Source organism: Apium graveolens, chromosome 3 (assembly GCF_009905375.1).
Source record: "Apium graveolens cultivar Ventura chromosome 3, ASM990537v1, whole genome shotgun sequence".
Classification (NCBI taxonomy): Eukaryota; Viridiplantae; Streptophyta; class Magnoliopsida; order Apiales; family Apiaceae; genus Apium; species Apium graveolens.
In genome coordinates, this window is record NC_133649.1 from 181165884 (window position 1) to 181183449 (window position 17566).

At 34.0% G+C, this 17566-nt stretch overlaps 1 non-coding gene across 1 annotated transcript; it reads left to right on the forward strand.

Annotated features, from left to right (window-relative positions):
- Window positions 1–1373: 1373 nt before the first annotated feature.
- Window positions 1374–1480, forward strand: LOC141715726 (small nucleolar RNA R71). The gene has a single exon (XR_012572478.1). It is a non-coding gene; the product is annotated as a small nucleolar RNA R71 (small nucleolar RNA).
- Window positions 1481–17566: the final 16086 nt, after the last annotated feature.

Consider the following 17566-nt stretch of genomic DNA (forward strand, 5'->3'; position numbering starts at 1 on the left):
CGAGCACATCCTCAACTATGCCCCTTGGGTAAGTAATGGAACGGTCAGCCAATTGTAGCGACATGTATGTGGGTTTTGGATCAGGCAGATCCAGCTTTTTAAAGATCGACAACGGCATCAGATTAATGCTTGCTCCCAAATCACAAAGGCACTTGTCAAAAGTCAGATTGCCAATAGTGCAAGGAATGGTGAAGCTTCCTGGATCTTTCAGTTTTGGTGGTAACTTTTGCTGCAGAACAGCGCTGCATTCTTCCGTGAGAGCAACGGTTTTAAGGTCATCCAGTTTCACCTTCCTTGAAAGAATAGTCTTCATAAACTTCGCATAACTAGGCATTTGTTCCAGAGCCTCAGCGAAAGGTATATTGATGTGAAATTTCTTGAACACCTCCAGAAACTTCCCGAACTGTCTATCCAACTTTTGTTGCTACAATCTCTTAGGAAAAGGTGGTAGAGGATAGAGCTGTTTCTCCCCTATATTAGCCTCAGGCAGAGTGTGTTCAATAGTAGTCTTCCTTGGTTCCGCCGCTTTCTCCTTTTGCTTAGATTCTTCATCTCTAATTTCAGCGTCTACTTCTTTTGCCTTTTCAGCATCAGCCACTTTTCCAGACCTTAAGGTAATAGCCTTGACTTGCTCTTTAGCTTCCTTCCTGCCTGGTACTTCCGTGTCACTGGGAAGAGTGCCAGGTTGACGATTGAGCACTGCATTGGCTAATTGACCGATTTGATTTTCCAAGGTCTTGATAGAAACCGCCTGACTCTTGCACAACAGCTTAAGTTCCTCAAAATCAGCACTAGTAGGTGCAGCTATACTTCCCTATTGAGGATATGATTGCCTTGTAGCATACTGCTGTGGTTGCTGGAATCCAGGTGGGTTAAACTGTTTACTCACTCCTTGCTGATATGGTGGCTGAATAGCATTCTGATTATTCCCCCAGCTGAAATTTGGATGATTTCTGTTGTTAGGATGATAGGTCGCTGGCACAGGCTGCTGTTGTCGCTGATAATTATTCACATACTGAACAGATTCATTGACAAGAGAACACTGATCCGTAGCATGAGAACCTGCACAAAGCTCACAAACCATAGCTATTTGATTAACTCCATATGTAGCCAGAGAATCAACCTTCATTGATAGCGCTTGGAGCTGGGCTGCAATAGCGGTGGCTGCATCAACTTCCAGAATACCTGCTACCTTGCCTGACGTCATCCTCTGAGTTGGGTTTTGATGCTCATTTGCAGCCATCGTCTCTATAAGATTATACGCCTCAGTATAGCCTTTAGCCCATAAGGCGCCTCCAGCTGCTGCATCGAGCATGGGCCGAGATTGGGCCCCCAAACCATTATAAAAACCAGTGATCACCATCCAATCCGGCATTCCATGATGTGGACATTTTCTCAACATTTCCTTGTAGCGTTCCCAAGCCTCGCACATAGATTCTGTAGGTTGCTGCGCAAACTGAGTAAGAGCACTCCTCATAGCAACAGTCTTTGCCATCGGATAAAACTTCACCAGAAACTTTTGCGCAAGATCTCGCCACGTAGTGATGGACCCAGCTGGTTCAGAATGTAACCAGTCTTTAGCCTTGTCCCTCAGTGAGAATGAGAAAAGCCTCAACTTGATAGCCTCATCAGTCACGCCATTATACTTAAAAGTGCTGCAGATCTCGACAAAATTCCTTATGTGCATGTTGGGGTCTTCAGTTGCCGCTCCTCCAAAAGAAACAGAATTCTGCAGCATCTGAATAGTGCCCGACTTGATTTCAAAGGTGTTAGCTTGAATAGCCGGATGAAGGATGCTTGACTGAATGTCATCAATTTTAGGCCGAGAAAAATCCATAAGAGCTGGATCAGCTTGAACAATACGATCTCCCATGTTTACTGGTTCTTTCTGCTCAGTTCCTGAATCCGAATCCTCAAAATCTAACTTCTCCGGAATATCAAGAACTTCGTCTGTCTCCTCAGCTGTATCTAAAGTCCTCTTGCGAGCACGAGAACGAGTTTGCATAAACGCTTGCTAAAGTGCCTGAAACACAACCGGAAAAAATAAGTAACTACTATGTCCTAATCACTGAGTCCTAATGACCAATGATGGTAAGTACATAAACTAAACAAATACGCCGAGTCCCCGGCAGCGGCGCCAAAAACTTGTTAGGGCAAAAACACGCGCTAATATTCACGCAAGTATACGCGTTCACAAGTAATATAGAATATTTTCTAGTTCGTTCCCTCAGAGACTCAGACTAAATTATTGTCTAATTAAACTCACTCACCAATGTATGATTACTTCTCAATGTTAAGACACTAACACTTAAAATTGTTGATTAAATATTAACTATAATTAACTACTTAATTAATCACTTAACTAACACTTCAATTTATCAATAATAAAACACTCATGAGATCACAACTTCATTATTACTTCCTTCTATAGCCATTGTTATTACCTTTAGCATGTGACATTGATGATATTAATCGAATAACACGAAACTGATAAAAGTCAACTTTCATTGTACTAATACCATTCTACCAAGCATCCATAATTAAGATAGAAGTTGAATAGTCATCAATTATGTTGAGTTCCTATATGTCTACAGAAATTGACAACACAACAATTTAAGCACAAGTTATTCCTTTTGATTACATAAGGCAAATAAAACTGTTAGAGTTACCCACTAATCATGCACAACGTACATGAACCTATGCTAGCATGGCAAGTTCTAAATCTCAAGATCCACCGTCGCTTCACAAGAGATTAACACCCTATCTTATATGTTCGCGACGCACATAAGACGAATACGCACAACCAATACTAGATATCATGCAATCATCACACACTAAAGTATTAAACGATTAACTAAAGAATTCCATAATAAATCCGTTGCAACCCCATGATCACGATTAGCCCATAATAGAACTTATCGTCATCATGGGTTCATATGAAATCATGATAAACAAACATAAGAAAATAATAACTAAACTAATTATATTAAAACAGAGTACGTCACAAGAGTAAATAAGTTCAAAGCAAGAAAACTAGCATCCAACGTTACAACGAAACAAGAATCACAAGAAGATATGCTTCCTCTTCGTTGCGGTGTGCTAAATCGGTCTTCTTCCTTATCTCCTTCGCTTCTTGCGTAAAAACACAATCTTCTTTTAATCCACACTTGTGAAAACGTCTCAAATCTACTTATATAATAGTCCCATAAAACTCAGATTACATAGAAGTGGAAACCAAACAGAAGTAGAAGTTCTAAAATAATTTGTCTTTTTTCCCGACCCTTCGCGGCCGCTCAGCATAGCTGAGCGGGCGCTCAGCTTGCTGCGCGGCCGCTCAGCAATGCTGAGCGGGCGCTAAGACCTCTACTGGAAAAAATCTAATTTTGCTCTGTTTCTTCGCCGTAATCTGCCCGTTTCTTTCCTCTCGCAATGGTGAACACATGCCAAGGCTTATTCTTGATGATGTCTCCCCCAAAATGCAATTAAAACCCTGAAATGCATAAACACTAGAAAAACGCATCAAATACACAAAATACTTGATTTCAAGACACCAATTTAAGCCATTTTAAGACGTTCTAAGTGGTATAAAATGCCACTTATCATTAGTCTTATTAACAGGCATGAATTTGTGTTAATCAATCTTCTCACAAATTGGGGGAGATTGTTGTGAAAGACTTGTCTGTACTTTAACAAGACTAAGTCAAATTAACAACCCTAAGTAAGTTGTATTGTAATCTTAGTTTGCATTTTGTAATGTAACATTTAAAGTCTGTAAAAATGTCAAAAGAGCATACTGGAGTCTTTTTCTTTAAACAATATCGAGCCTAAGAATTATATCTGGAAGAAGATCAAGAAGATCATGCCTTAGAAGAATTATGAAGAAGTTTGGAGTTGAATAAATCTGTTTTGGGAAAAATGTTCTTAGTCAAGATCTCTACAAGTCACAGATTTAGTGTTATAGAGAAGTCATCCGAGAACTCCAGAATGTCTTATAGAGAACTCAGGAAAGCTACTAGAGAACTCAGAGATATCGACAAGTCAATTCTTCACTAGAGAACTCAGAATTATCGACAAGTCAACATTCATTAGAGAACTCTGAGTTATCAATAATTCAAATTTCACTAGAGAACTCGGAGATATCGACAAGGAAAAATTCACTAGAGAACTCTGAGTTATCGACAAGTCAAATTTGACTAGAGAACTCTGATTATCGTCAAGTCAATAAGTCACTAGATAATTCAGAGATATCGATAAGCCAAAGTGAAGATATGAAGATGAGAGATCTCGATAAGCCAAATTCTCTTATAGGGAACTCAGAGACCTCTACAAGTCAAATCAACTATGGAGTATTAGAGATCTCGATAAGTCAATATACTTAACGAGATGTCAAGATCTCTATATGCCTAACTGGAGATCTCGAGGTAAAATCTCAAAGTACAAATTGCAGGCCAATTGAATATCCAAGATTAACAATCAACAAACAATCAAACCAGATGGAGTGACAAGTCTACAAAAAATATCTTGAAGAGTGTACAAGATCAAGGGTGAAGATTAACTAACAAAAGAAGATCAAGATTAACACAGTATGCAAAGATATGGTAAGCCAGAAATGAAAGATACACTTTTCCTAAAATGGAAATGATAAGTGACAGTTTATTAAAGTGAATAGCATCTCTTATTATACACTATTTAAACCAGCAGTTAACTATGATATAAAGTTAACACTGGTCCTTTGTTAGTTGTAACAATGTAGATCAGGAAAATCTTGTATTTCTCTCAAGAAAGAAGCTAAGCTCTTTATTAACAAAGAGCCTAGAAATTTTGTAGCAAAACTCACTTAATTTTAATATAAAATTAAGTGAGTTTTGAAAGATCTGTGTTCACTGTTATTGCTTATTTAATTTTAGTATTAAAACATATCACTGCAAGATTTACATTTACTTTGTCCAAACCATAGATACTTCAAGAAAAGCATAAAAACATAATAATACATTCACACCCCCCCCCTTGTGTGTAATTCATTACCTAACAGGACTCGATTGACCACATAAATCACATAACACATAATTCAGATAGTCACTCAAGTCATTAAAATATTTTTCAAATTGAAATCGAGTCGTTATTCGCGTTATTGAACAATATCTGACTCGTATCCTAATTTTCAGAATTTATTAGACTCGTGTTCCTAATTAATCGGGTCTATAAATAAATAAATATCGAAAGCTGACTCTTTTCAGAAAGAAATTAGAATCTAAAACTATTTTTATCCGAAACATATCATATTTCTGAATTTAGGAGCGTTCGTTTCATTTAAAATGGATAAACGGTTCAATTAATATTTAATTAATAAGAATATTCAATTATTATTCAAAATAATCAATTATTCAAATTAATTAAATATTAATTATATATTTAAAGAATTATTTAGGAAAAATCAGAATTAAAATATTTTTTTTCATACTTTTTGGAATTTAAATAAAAATAATAAAAATTATTTAATTAAACTGATTAATTATCAAAATAATTAATCAATTTAAATAAATCATAAATAAATAAAATTTGGATATTTGGAAAATACTTAAAATAATTCTATTTTATTTATAAAATAAATCAATTAATTAATTAAATTAATTAATCAATTTATTTAATTAATAAAACTGATTTTTGAAATTAAAAATATTACAAGTAAAATGAAAATTCAAAAACAAGTTTTGAAATCAGAATTTGGGTTAAAACAAATCAAAACCGGGTTTGAATCCAGGTCGCGAAGAACCAAACGGGTCGCCGGCCGGATCTTGAAAAATCCTGTGACCTCCCCCAGTTTTCTGGTGACCCCAATCCAGGCCAAATCAGTACGATTTCTGTTGGTTTTTGCTTTGTTTTCCATCCCCAAAATCACAGCAACACAACTCCGATGAACTCGATTCCAGGACGATTCGTGCACCGTTTGGACTGATTAGAATAAACCACTAGAAACAATTTTTGAATTATTTTATAAACATCTATGTTCATTTAAATAGTTGAACAAATAAAACATCGGCCTTTATTAGCCTTTCATCGTAAATCATATTTCTTTATAAAAGACAACGAACATTTCACTGATTCATTTCCTGAATAAATTATTTGTTCGGTTTTGTAACCATAAAAATTTTCAAGAAGGAATGTCGTTAATGGCGATCAACAATAAATTAGACTGGACACTAGAATCAACATATGCACTATACTCTGCTGATCAGTCAGAATATAGCGCGAATCTATGCCCATCTGCATAGACTCACTTCATATCGGGTACCCAGGCACTATGGCCTAATAAACAAAGGGTCAAGTACATCCCTGGCCCTTAGGTTCCAGTCCATTCCTGGCCCTATTCGTAACCATCCAGTCCGTAGAGTATTTTGATGAAAATTAATTTTGGTTAAACCATCATGATTCAAGGTTCACAAACAACCCGGAACAATATGTATTTGCTCAAGAGATCACAATTTATAATAAGGAACAAGAACAAAAAGGTACTTGCATAATTAAGAGTAATTGCTGCGAAATGTTAAACATTTAAATATTCTAAATTTAGAATAGGGAAAAAAAACTTGCCTCAATTTATCCGCTTCTTAACTTTCAATCATCATTCTATATTCACCTATATTATGCATCCACTCGTCTCATTACCACACATAGTCAGGCTTTACTTCTACTATCACTGACTGGCATTGAATATCTCGAACTATGTATATCTATCATAAAAGATACTATTTCAATTAATTGACGATATAATTGTCTATTATACGTTTATCCTTATCGTCTGCTCACCTGATAACAACAGATAAGGATTACATTTAATCATATAATGTTTAAAAGACACGTGGACTCACAATTCATATAACACATAAATACATAAGGCATGTATCATATAATTCATGTAACATATTATTCAGTTCGTCAAAACATTCGACCCGATATGTTTAGAATTGAAATCGAGTTAAAATACGACTTTTCGATATTTACGCGACTCAGAAACGTTTACAAAATCAAGCAATCTTTTGAAATGAAAGATTTTATGCCTCAAAAGTATTTTTAATAGAATCAGAATATTTTTCTGAGTCTGGACGCGTTCGTTTCGTATTAAACGGACAAACAGTCCATTTATATGAATAAAATAAGATAATTCAATTAATAATAATATTAAATAAATTTTAAATACCTTCTTAAATTTTTTAAAAGCTCAAAATGATTTTTAAATCATTATTTGACTTAATTAAAATTAATAACATTTTATTTAACTATTTATTAAACGAGTTAATCAACTAATTAAATCAATAAATAATTAGCTAAAATAAATTATAAATAATTAATTCAAATTTGGATTTTTGAAAATAATAAAAGAAAATCATTTTTAGAATTCAAATAATATAGTTAATTATTCAAAATAATTAACCAAATTAAATCTTGAATTAAAATAAATTTTGGAATTAAAATAAGAATTTTTAATTACTTTTAAAATAAAATCTGCACTGACATGATTTTAGAATTGGAACTGAAGTTCTAAAGATCAAAGGCGGGTTGAAACTTGGTTGGAAAAATGGGTTAACGGGTCGCCATGAACACGAAGAACACGCCGGAGAATTTCCAGATTCCGGGAGTTCACCGGTTCTGGCGAAGTCCCGTTTTAACCCTAAGCAACACCAATCACTCCGATTTCCACATATAACTTCATCGCAACACTCCCAAAAACTTATAAACGCTAACAACAATAACAAACGATCGAATATTCGACCGAAAAATCAAGAAGTTTAGAGGCGGCGGAAATTTCCGGCGACCCTAAAACTTAAGCCAACAATCACGAGACCAACATGTATTAACTCAGAATCTTACGATCTATAACATCCTGTAAACTAAACATATAAACAAACAACGATTAACAAACCCCTAAATTAAAAATTAAACCCGAAAATCGACTTTCAAAATCGATACTTGCTTTGATCATTTTGATGGCAGAATATGATAGAGGGGATCAAGAGCTTCAAAACGGCTATTTATACGTGATTTGGAGTTCAAAATCACTTCCAAATTCGTGTTTGATTCTCAAGATCACTTTGCAACCCTAACCCTAATTTTTGGGAGAAAATCTGATATTTTTATTTATTTTCTATTTTTTTTTTAAAATTAAATGCTAAGTAAATTCTATATATAATTACAAAAAAATACTCTCAAAATTATTTAGGGCCTAATTATGTCATGTAATAAAAATAATTAGCTCAAAATTAATAATTAACGGGGAATAATTTTTAATCCAATAAATACAAAAATTATGTCAAAATTTTCCAAAAATTATGAATAATCCAAAATCCAAAAATATTAAATATTTGATAGTCCCACAATTTTATAAAAATAAAAATACGATTTTAATGGGCTTTGACGTCCCGGTAGGGGCTCAGAAAAATCATTTTCACGAAACGAGATATTTTTTACATTAACTAGATGTTCGGAAAATTAATATGGTATACGCCATATTATGCAAAATAAGGCTAATTGCCCTATACGAAATATCAGCTATTAAAACGAAACCTGAATAATATAACTTTTGATATAAATCCATTTAACACGTAATAATATACCCGAAAAATATCATGAACCACACAGAACACATATAGCACATGACTGATAACATTTTATGACCAATTACAATTTATAATATCATAAATCATATAATACTTATTTAATATAACACAAACATTCATAAATTCTCGGTCGTTACATCCTTCCCCCCTTTAAAGGATTTTGTCCTCAAAATCACGCTAATGAACAGATAATGATACGTTCATGTATCTCACTTTCAATTTATAAGGTTGACCTCAATATTCCTTCATAAAAATTAAACTCACAATATCAATTATTTCTCAACAGCCTCTTGCTGACATAATATTCTATCAATTGTTCATATTGTTAGATAATGGATACAACATAGAGGGGGGACTGAATGTGTTTTGGATTATTTTTAAGCTTTTTGAACTTTTATGGATGTGGTGAACAATGTAATCTAAATTGTAGAGATAAAGTATTTAACAGAAATAATAAAACATGCACATGAACATACTATCTTCAAAACTCACTTAATTTTATATTAAAATCAAGTATGTCTTGCTACAAAATTCTGGGTTCTTTTTGATAAAGAACTCATCTTCTTTATTGAGAGAGTTACAAGAATTTTAGATCTATTTGTTACTCCTAAAACAAAGCATCTAGTGTTTACTTTATAGAACAGTAAACACATGTTTTACACAGCATGCAATATCATGTACTAAACCCTACTTTAAGTTAACTAAAACTTTCTATTTCTGGCTTAGTGTATCTTTGCAAATCGTGCATGTCTATGACTTTACGTTGTCAGTTAATTTTGGCATTTGATCTTATACTCTTCAAGCTGCTTTTTGTAGACTTTTCAAATCAGTGTTTGATTTGTTTGTTGATTGATAATTTTGGATCTTTAACTAATCTGAAAATTCCGGACATCTTCCGTGTTTTGACTTTTTTGATCCGGATTACGGTTTGACCCGTGCGCGGCCCGACGCAAAAATTTTCATACAATAATCATTTCGATAAATCCACAAAACCCGTATTCTCAAAAGACGGGATAATATTACATTATTTTCGTATAAAGTGTTTTATAAAAAGCCTAGTCTGGATAATTATCCAATACGGGTAACAAATCAGATCATTTTTGCAGTTACTTAGCAGCTAAGTAACTAATTTATCGATCTAATACATCCAACACGAACCAATATTCCAGAAATATAAATAGCCCTTTTCTTATTTTATTTTATTCGTATAATCATAATCAGTCAGTTAAAATCGATAAAATACAGAGAAAACCCTAATTATTCGTTACGTTCTTGAAAATCAAACCCTTGAATGAAGGCGTTATCGAACTCCGATTCGGGCGTGCCATATATCAAATCGAAGCTCTCGAAAAATGCTTTCTCAATCAATCAACCATTTTTGTGCAGAAATCAAGGTGATTTTCTTATTTATTTATTTATTTTAATTTGAATTATTTGATAATTAAAATATGAATTTTCGTTCTTGATGTTGTTTGTGTGATTTGATGCTAGAATCATGTAAATCTTTTCTTCCTGGTCATTTTGGTATATTATATGATTAATTTGGAGTTCAATAACATATAAAAATTTGGGTTTGATTATCGAACTAATAAATTAGGGTTTATAACTATGAATGTTCTTAATTGAATTTGGGGCTTTTTGTATCAAGGATTATTGATACAAATTAGGGTTTATAACTATGAATGTTCTTAATTGAATTTGGGGCTTTTTGTATCAAGGATTATTGATTGATTTGGATAATTGGAAAAGCTTCCTTATGTAATTTATAATTGATTCATTTATTTAATTGCATCAAACGATCCCGAGAAGTTATGAATCAAGTTCATGCGTTTTGTATATTTTTAATTCAATTTTCTGAGTTTATGATTGATTTTTGGTTGATTCTGATTATATGAGTAGATTATAGAGGCTTGTGGGCTTTATTTTGCAACCAGAATCGTGGTTTTTAGTTCAAAATTTGCTGAGATCGTGTGTTGGCCGGAGAAGTCGCCGGACTTCTTCGAGCTTTGATCGGGATTAATAAAATCATGTTCGTTGGCTGTCGTTGTTGTGTTTGTACTTCTGGGATTTCAGGAAACGATTTTGGCTAAGAAACGCAACAAAACCCCCTTGAATCATGACTGATTTGATCCAGGAGGCTCACCGGATTTTCGGGCAGGCCGGAATCTGGTGAACGTCCGGAGACCTTCAAACCCGGTTCGTTCCTCGCGACCCGGTGTTCAACCCGGTTTCGACCCAGGTTTAATCCTCAAAACCCTAGTTTCCAAATCAGATTTCTGTTTCTGCATTTTCTTTTTATTAATTAATTAGAAAATCAATTCTTTTAATTTTAAAAATTCCAAAATTCATTATTTAATTTCTGAAAATTATTTTAAATTTAAAAACAAATCTTAATTATTTAATTAATTAATATTAGTTGATAATGAATTATTTAATTAGTCAATAAATTTAAATATTAATTGATTAATTAATTTAATTAGTTATTAATTATTTTAATTGATTATTTGATTAGATTTAATTATTATTTTTTATTTAAAAATTCCGAAAAATAGTTTCGAGCTTTAAAATATTATTTTAAATTATTTTAAAGGCTCGATAATTATTATTAAATTATTTTAAATTCAGATTCGGGTGTTCAGACTCTATTATCTAGTTATAAAATGATTCGGAGACCCGTTTTAATTTTAAAAATGTTCAAAAATTCATAATAAATCAACCATTCGTCTGTTTAATACGAAACGAACGCCTCTAGACTCTTAAAAAAATATTTTGCTTTTAATAAAAATATTTTCAAGACCAAAATTCTTTTTTATTAAAAGGGCGTTTGTTTTATGAATCATTCTGAGTCAGTTATTGATCGATAAAAAACTCTTTTTGACCCGATTTCGATTCTAAACGTATTGAGCCCTATCTTTTAACGATTTAACTTATGTGATACATGAATTATGTGACTATGTTTTATATGAATAATATGATTACATGCCTTATGTGTACGTGTTATGTGAATTATGAGTCAACGTGTCTTTTAAACGTTATCTGATCAGAATATGATCCTTATTTGTTATTATCGGATGGGTAGACGATAAGAATAAGCGTAGAATAGAAAATTATACATTGTCAGTTAATTGGAATAGTATTCTCTTATGATAGATACACCTAGTTTGAGGCATTCAAAGCCAGACAGAGATTATAAAAGTAAAGCCTGACTACGTGTAGTAAAACGAGTAAATTCATAATAGAGATAAACCAGAAATGGTGATTGACAAGAAAGGTCAGGTAGGTTGTTAATGGAAATACAGTTACATCGGGAATGTATGATATGGCAGATAAGTAAAGCTCATAAGGTTATCAATTGAGGCAAGTATTCCTAAACTTTCTTCTAAAATACTGCAAATATTTCTTCATTCATATTCTAAGTTCAGAATAGTTAAATATTTTTATATTCTGCTGCAATTACTCTAATTTATGCAAGTACCTCTTTAATCTTGTTCCTTGATTATCGTTTGATCTCTTGAGCAAATACCCATTATTTCGGGTTATTTGGGAACCCGGAATCAGAATGTTTTAAAATCAAAGTGATTTAATATCAAAATACTCCATAGACTGGATGGTTGCGATGATGCCAGGAATGAGCTGGACCCAAAGGGCCAGAGATGGCTGGTCCCTTGATTATTAGGACATAGTTCATGGGTACCCCATATGTTGATGGGTCTATGCAGTTGGGTATAGATCCGCACTATATCCTGACTGATCAACAGGTTATAATGCATATGTTGATTTCTAGTGTCCAGTCTAATTTATTGTTGATCGCCATCAACGGCATTCCTTCTTGAATAGTTTATGATTACAAAATCAAACAAAGATTTGATTAAAAGAGATGAATCAGTGAAACGTTCACTATTCTTTTACATGGAAAAATGTGATTTATGATTAAAGGCCAATGAGGGCCGATGTTTTATTCGCTCAACTGTTTTAAATAAATAAAGATGTTTTAAATTCATTTAAAAATCATTTCCAAAAGTTTCTTTGATCTGATACCTGGAAACCATTTATGATATTTGCTGTGCATTTTTGGCTCACTCTTGCCTTGTGAATTCTTATTTCTTTCAGTATCAAATGAGGACAAGAGTGATTACGCTGATTAGATAGCAAAAGTGGAGAGTGTCTAGCTGAAAGAATTCGGAGATGTTGGAGTGAACAATACGAGGAATTTAGTAAAGAGGTAATGAAATTGTATTTAGATATTATAATTTTAGAAGTTTAGATTCTTGTTTCATACCATAACCTGTAAGTGATCCAGAATAATGAGGGGTTATCTTTATATTTATTTTAATATACAGGTTTATATTATTTAATGTTATTTAGTGACACCCAATCCTGAACCCGGATTTGGGGATGTTAAAGTTTTACATCGAGATCTCCAGTTTGTTATATAGAGAACTCGACATCTGGATAAGTATAATGACTTATCGAGATGTGTTATTTCTCTATAGTTGTTTTGACTTATCAAAGTCTCTGAGTTCTCTATAAGAGAATTTAGCTTGTCGAGATCTCTAAATTTCTGCATCTAGAAAAGACTTGTCGGTATCTCTGAAATCTCTATTGGTATATTGACTTATCGATATCTCTGAGATCTTCAATGAGAGTTTGACTTGTCGATATCTCCAATCTTCAAATCTTTAAATCTTCAATTTGTCTTGTCGATATCTCTGAATTACTTATTGCAGAAATGACTTGTTGATATCTCCAATCTTCATAACTTCATTTGGCTTGTCGATATCTCTGAGATTTCTCTATAAGCTAATTTTTGACTTATCGATAAGTCATTATGAAGTTCTCGAATGATTTCTCTAAATGACTTTATCTGTGACTTGTAGATTTTTTGACTTAGAATGTTTTTCTCAAAACAGATTTATTCAACTCCAAGCTTCTTCACACTTTCTATGAGGCATGATCTTCATGATCTTCTTCCAGATTTTATTCTTAGGCTTGAGACTGTTTATAGAAAAATACTCCAGTCTAATCTATTTACACTTTTACAAACTCAAGTAATACAATACAAAATGCAAACTTAGATTATCATACAACTTACTTAGTGCTATCAATTTGACTTAGTCTTGTTATAATACAGGCATGTTTTGTACAACAATCTCCCCCAATTTGTGAGAAGATTGTTTATCACAAATTCATGCCTGGTAAAAAGACTAACCCCAAGCTACAATGAACAATACATAACAAATTGAAAGAATTACAACTTTTATACATTGAATGATTTCTTGAGTTTGAAAGTTACATTCATCAGAGAAATGTCTCATCTCCAGTTTCTTTTCCAATGAGGTCCTTTAATTCAACAAGTAGTTCCAGTTCCTCTATGATTGGTGTCCCTCTTAGAGCTTCTACTAGTTTTAGCTTATCATCTAATGGATAACTGTACAAGAAAATAACTCTAATTCTTGAGAATCTTCTAACCTTGATGTTTAGAAATTTTCCATTCTTGGTTATTCTGCTCATCCCCTTTGCCTTGAGTTCTTCAGATCTTTGTATATACATTTCTATCTCCTCAATATACTTTTTTTTCCTCTCCTCACTTTTAGCCTTATCTCTTGCTCTTCCTTCATCCGTTTCTACCAACCATTCAGCCAACACAGATTTCCATGCCTTAGTTTCATTATCCTTGTCCTTCAGTAATATTATCACCCTTTTGATCTCTGTGGGTGAAAATGTGTCCATTAATTTTCTGCCAAGAAATGTGAAGGTTCCATCTTGATAGTAGATTCTTACTTCCCTTAGTGTTATAACCCAAACTCTGACCATTTCTTCAGCTAATTGTTTAAAGTGGTCTTCATCTGAGATGCAGCAGTTTAGAGGTAGAAAATCACTTTGATTGAAATAGTTCTAGATGGCCCTTTCAGTAACTTGCATTTTCTTTGGTTTTCTCCCAACATATTTGTAATGATTTTAGGTTGATGGCTTAACAGAAGGTAGGTTTGAGATTTTCTTTAGAGATGATTTGCTTGAGGTGATTGATATTTTTAGAAAGGTGTTAGCAGTTTGTTTGTACAAGAATTTGGGCTTTGAGGTTTGAGGTGGTTTAGTATTTGAGTTTGTTGGCTTAGAAGGTTGAGCTTGGTTGATTTGGATTGGTAGGGATTTCTTTTGTGGTTCTGAGGTGTCTTTCTTCTTCTTCTTTCTTCTTCTCTCTTCTTATCATCTTGCTTTTTCTCATCCCGCTTCTTTTCTTTGCTACTAGTTGCTCTAGAAGTTTGACTTGGATTTGATCCAGAAGGTGGTTGATCATCTTGCTTCTGCTCATCATCATCCTTGCCATCCTTTAAGTTGTATTGTAAGTTTGGAAACATGGTATCAGCATTCACAAGGTATCTATCAAGAATTCTGATCATCTCTTCATCTACAATTTTCTTGTTGTTTTTGCATTTTAGATCAGATTGGAGAGTCATTATCAGCCTCATGTTTCCTCTTACAAAATTTTTGGGAATAGTGAAGAGTTTGTATCTTTTAGATTGAGAATATATGTAGGCCACCCCTTTGCTTGGATAGAGATAGGTTTCAAGAAAAGCATCTATCTGAGCCTTCTTGAGTTCATGTAGCAATTAGGTGTCCTCTGGAATTACTAAATATACTTTATCAATCACTAAATCCAGCTCAGATGCTCTCAATTTTTGAATATTGGAGAGAGAGAGACCTGTAGACATCTGTCCAATCCACAATCATTCACATTTGCTACAATCCTCTTCTCCAGAAAGTTATCAACTTTGACAATCACCACTCTAACAAAGTTGATGTTGTTGACCAATGCTCTTTTGTAGGTGATGTAGTTGTTATAGAGAGACACCTTTAAACCTGACAGAAGGTCATTGAATTCTTGATCTTGACAGGGTCCTTTTGCAGCTTTTAGAAGTCTGTCCTTTCCAACATCTTTAGATAATTGAGCTTTTGAAGAGCTTTGACCAGCTTGAGTAGTGGATGTCAATTTGCTAGACTCCTTTGAGTTACTAGCATCCCTGGATTTTTAAATTCTAGCTGCTATCGCCCCCTTAGTCTTGGGAACAAGCATGAGTAGGGGAGTTGGTATTTTTGGCCTCACAGTCTCAAGAAGTGCAGGCAATGGAATGTTAAGTTTTCCCATAATGGCTCCCAAAGCTACAGAGTTTTGCATTTATAAATGCTTGTGGGAGTCCACCAAGGTTTGTATATCTACCTGTTGACTCTGCACCGGAGAGGTAAGAGTTTGCACTTGAGCTGTGAGTGAGTCATTGGAAGACTGCGAAGTTGAAACTTGTTGTTGGAGAGCTTGAATTTGTAGGTTTGTGACTGTAGAAGTGGGTTGTTGAGAACTTAAGGGAAGAAAGGTACCAAAGGTGCCTTGTACAGCTTGCTTGATTCCTTCCATAAGCAATACAGAAGGTTCATACCTACTTTGATAAAGCTGGTTCAATTTGAGTATTGTATCATTTTAATTGATAATATGTTGTTGAACCACCTCATGCAGAGCTATAAAAGATTGTCTGAGATTTTTGACATCTTTTTCCACAGAATTCAGATCAAATCTTGCCATTTGGTCAGCAAAATGTTGAAATTTTGAAGTGAACTTGACTTGAGAAGGAATAATCTTATCCATCTTCTCCCTCACCAGCTTCCCGATCTTGTCTTCATGACCAATCAACTTTAATTCTAGAGCTTTACTAAAGAGGTGAAAAACTTTGAGTTGAGCTTTATAAACTTCATTGATGGCATCATAGACATCTTGTGGAGTCAGGACCTTGGCATTGCTTCCCATTATGGTTATATATTCATCTGTAAACCTATCCAAGACCTGATCCATCTCCAAAGAAAAGTCCTTAGACAACTAAGCATCCACATTTCCATCTTGCTCAGCTTCATTAATTATTTTCTGCTTCTTCTTTTCAACTTCTTCATTATAGGTTAACAGAATAGCTTGATAGTCTTGGTTGCTCATATATGAGGTAAGAAGATGTTGTGAGATGTTGGCTAGACCAGAAATTTGATCAACAAGGAGATCATCTACAGTTGTAGGTTGAGTTTTAGCTTCCTGTAACAATTGAGAGATGATGTGTGGTTGTTATGGTTGAAAAGTTGAAGGTTGATCTGATGGGTTGGAACCACCTGTGACTAAGGTCACAGTTTGACTCATAGATTGCTCTGTCGTTTTGACAGTTTGTCATTCCTCACTTGTGGTGGGAACCTCAATTTGAATTGGAGGGGTATTAGCTAGGTTACTGTCATGTACTCTAGCCTCAAACCCTTGCTCATTTTGCAGTGAGCTTGCACTTGAATGTGCTAAACTTGCTCCCCTATAGTAGGATCATTTATAATTGAACTCCTAGCTTCAATTATGAGAGCAATCTCAGCTAGGGTTATGAGGGGAGTTATTCCCACATGAGGAACCTCCAATTCAATTGGAGAGGATTTAGATAGATCCCCCTCAGGAGTACTACCCTTAAACCTTACAACCTATGAATAATGATTTGCATAAGAAGGCGCATTTGTATCTATCACAGTGTCTTCCGTGAAAACTGATGAAACCCCTGTGTTTGTGTCATCAAGGTCTACCCCAACATGTAGCCTCTCACCAACTAATTTTGGTTCCTGGGTGGTGATCATAGTTTCTAGAACCATGTCACTTGAAGTTAGCAACTCTTGAGAAACAGAATCAAGAGTTTCATTGTAGGAAGAAGAAATTTGAGATATAAGATTTTGAGTGTCAACATTGAGTTTTGGCAGCTCCCCCTGAGTAAACGAGGGAGCTTCAAGAGATGTGCTCTCCTTATGTGTGCCATCCTTATTTCTCCTTCCATACATTTGAATTTCTTCAAGTGTTTGTACAGACTCTTTACAGGGTGCACTAGGGAGAATGCTCTTTTCAATAGAGTCACCTTGTTGAAGGGATGCCCCTAGAGCCTGTTTTTGTC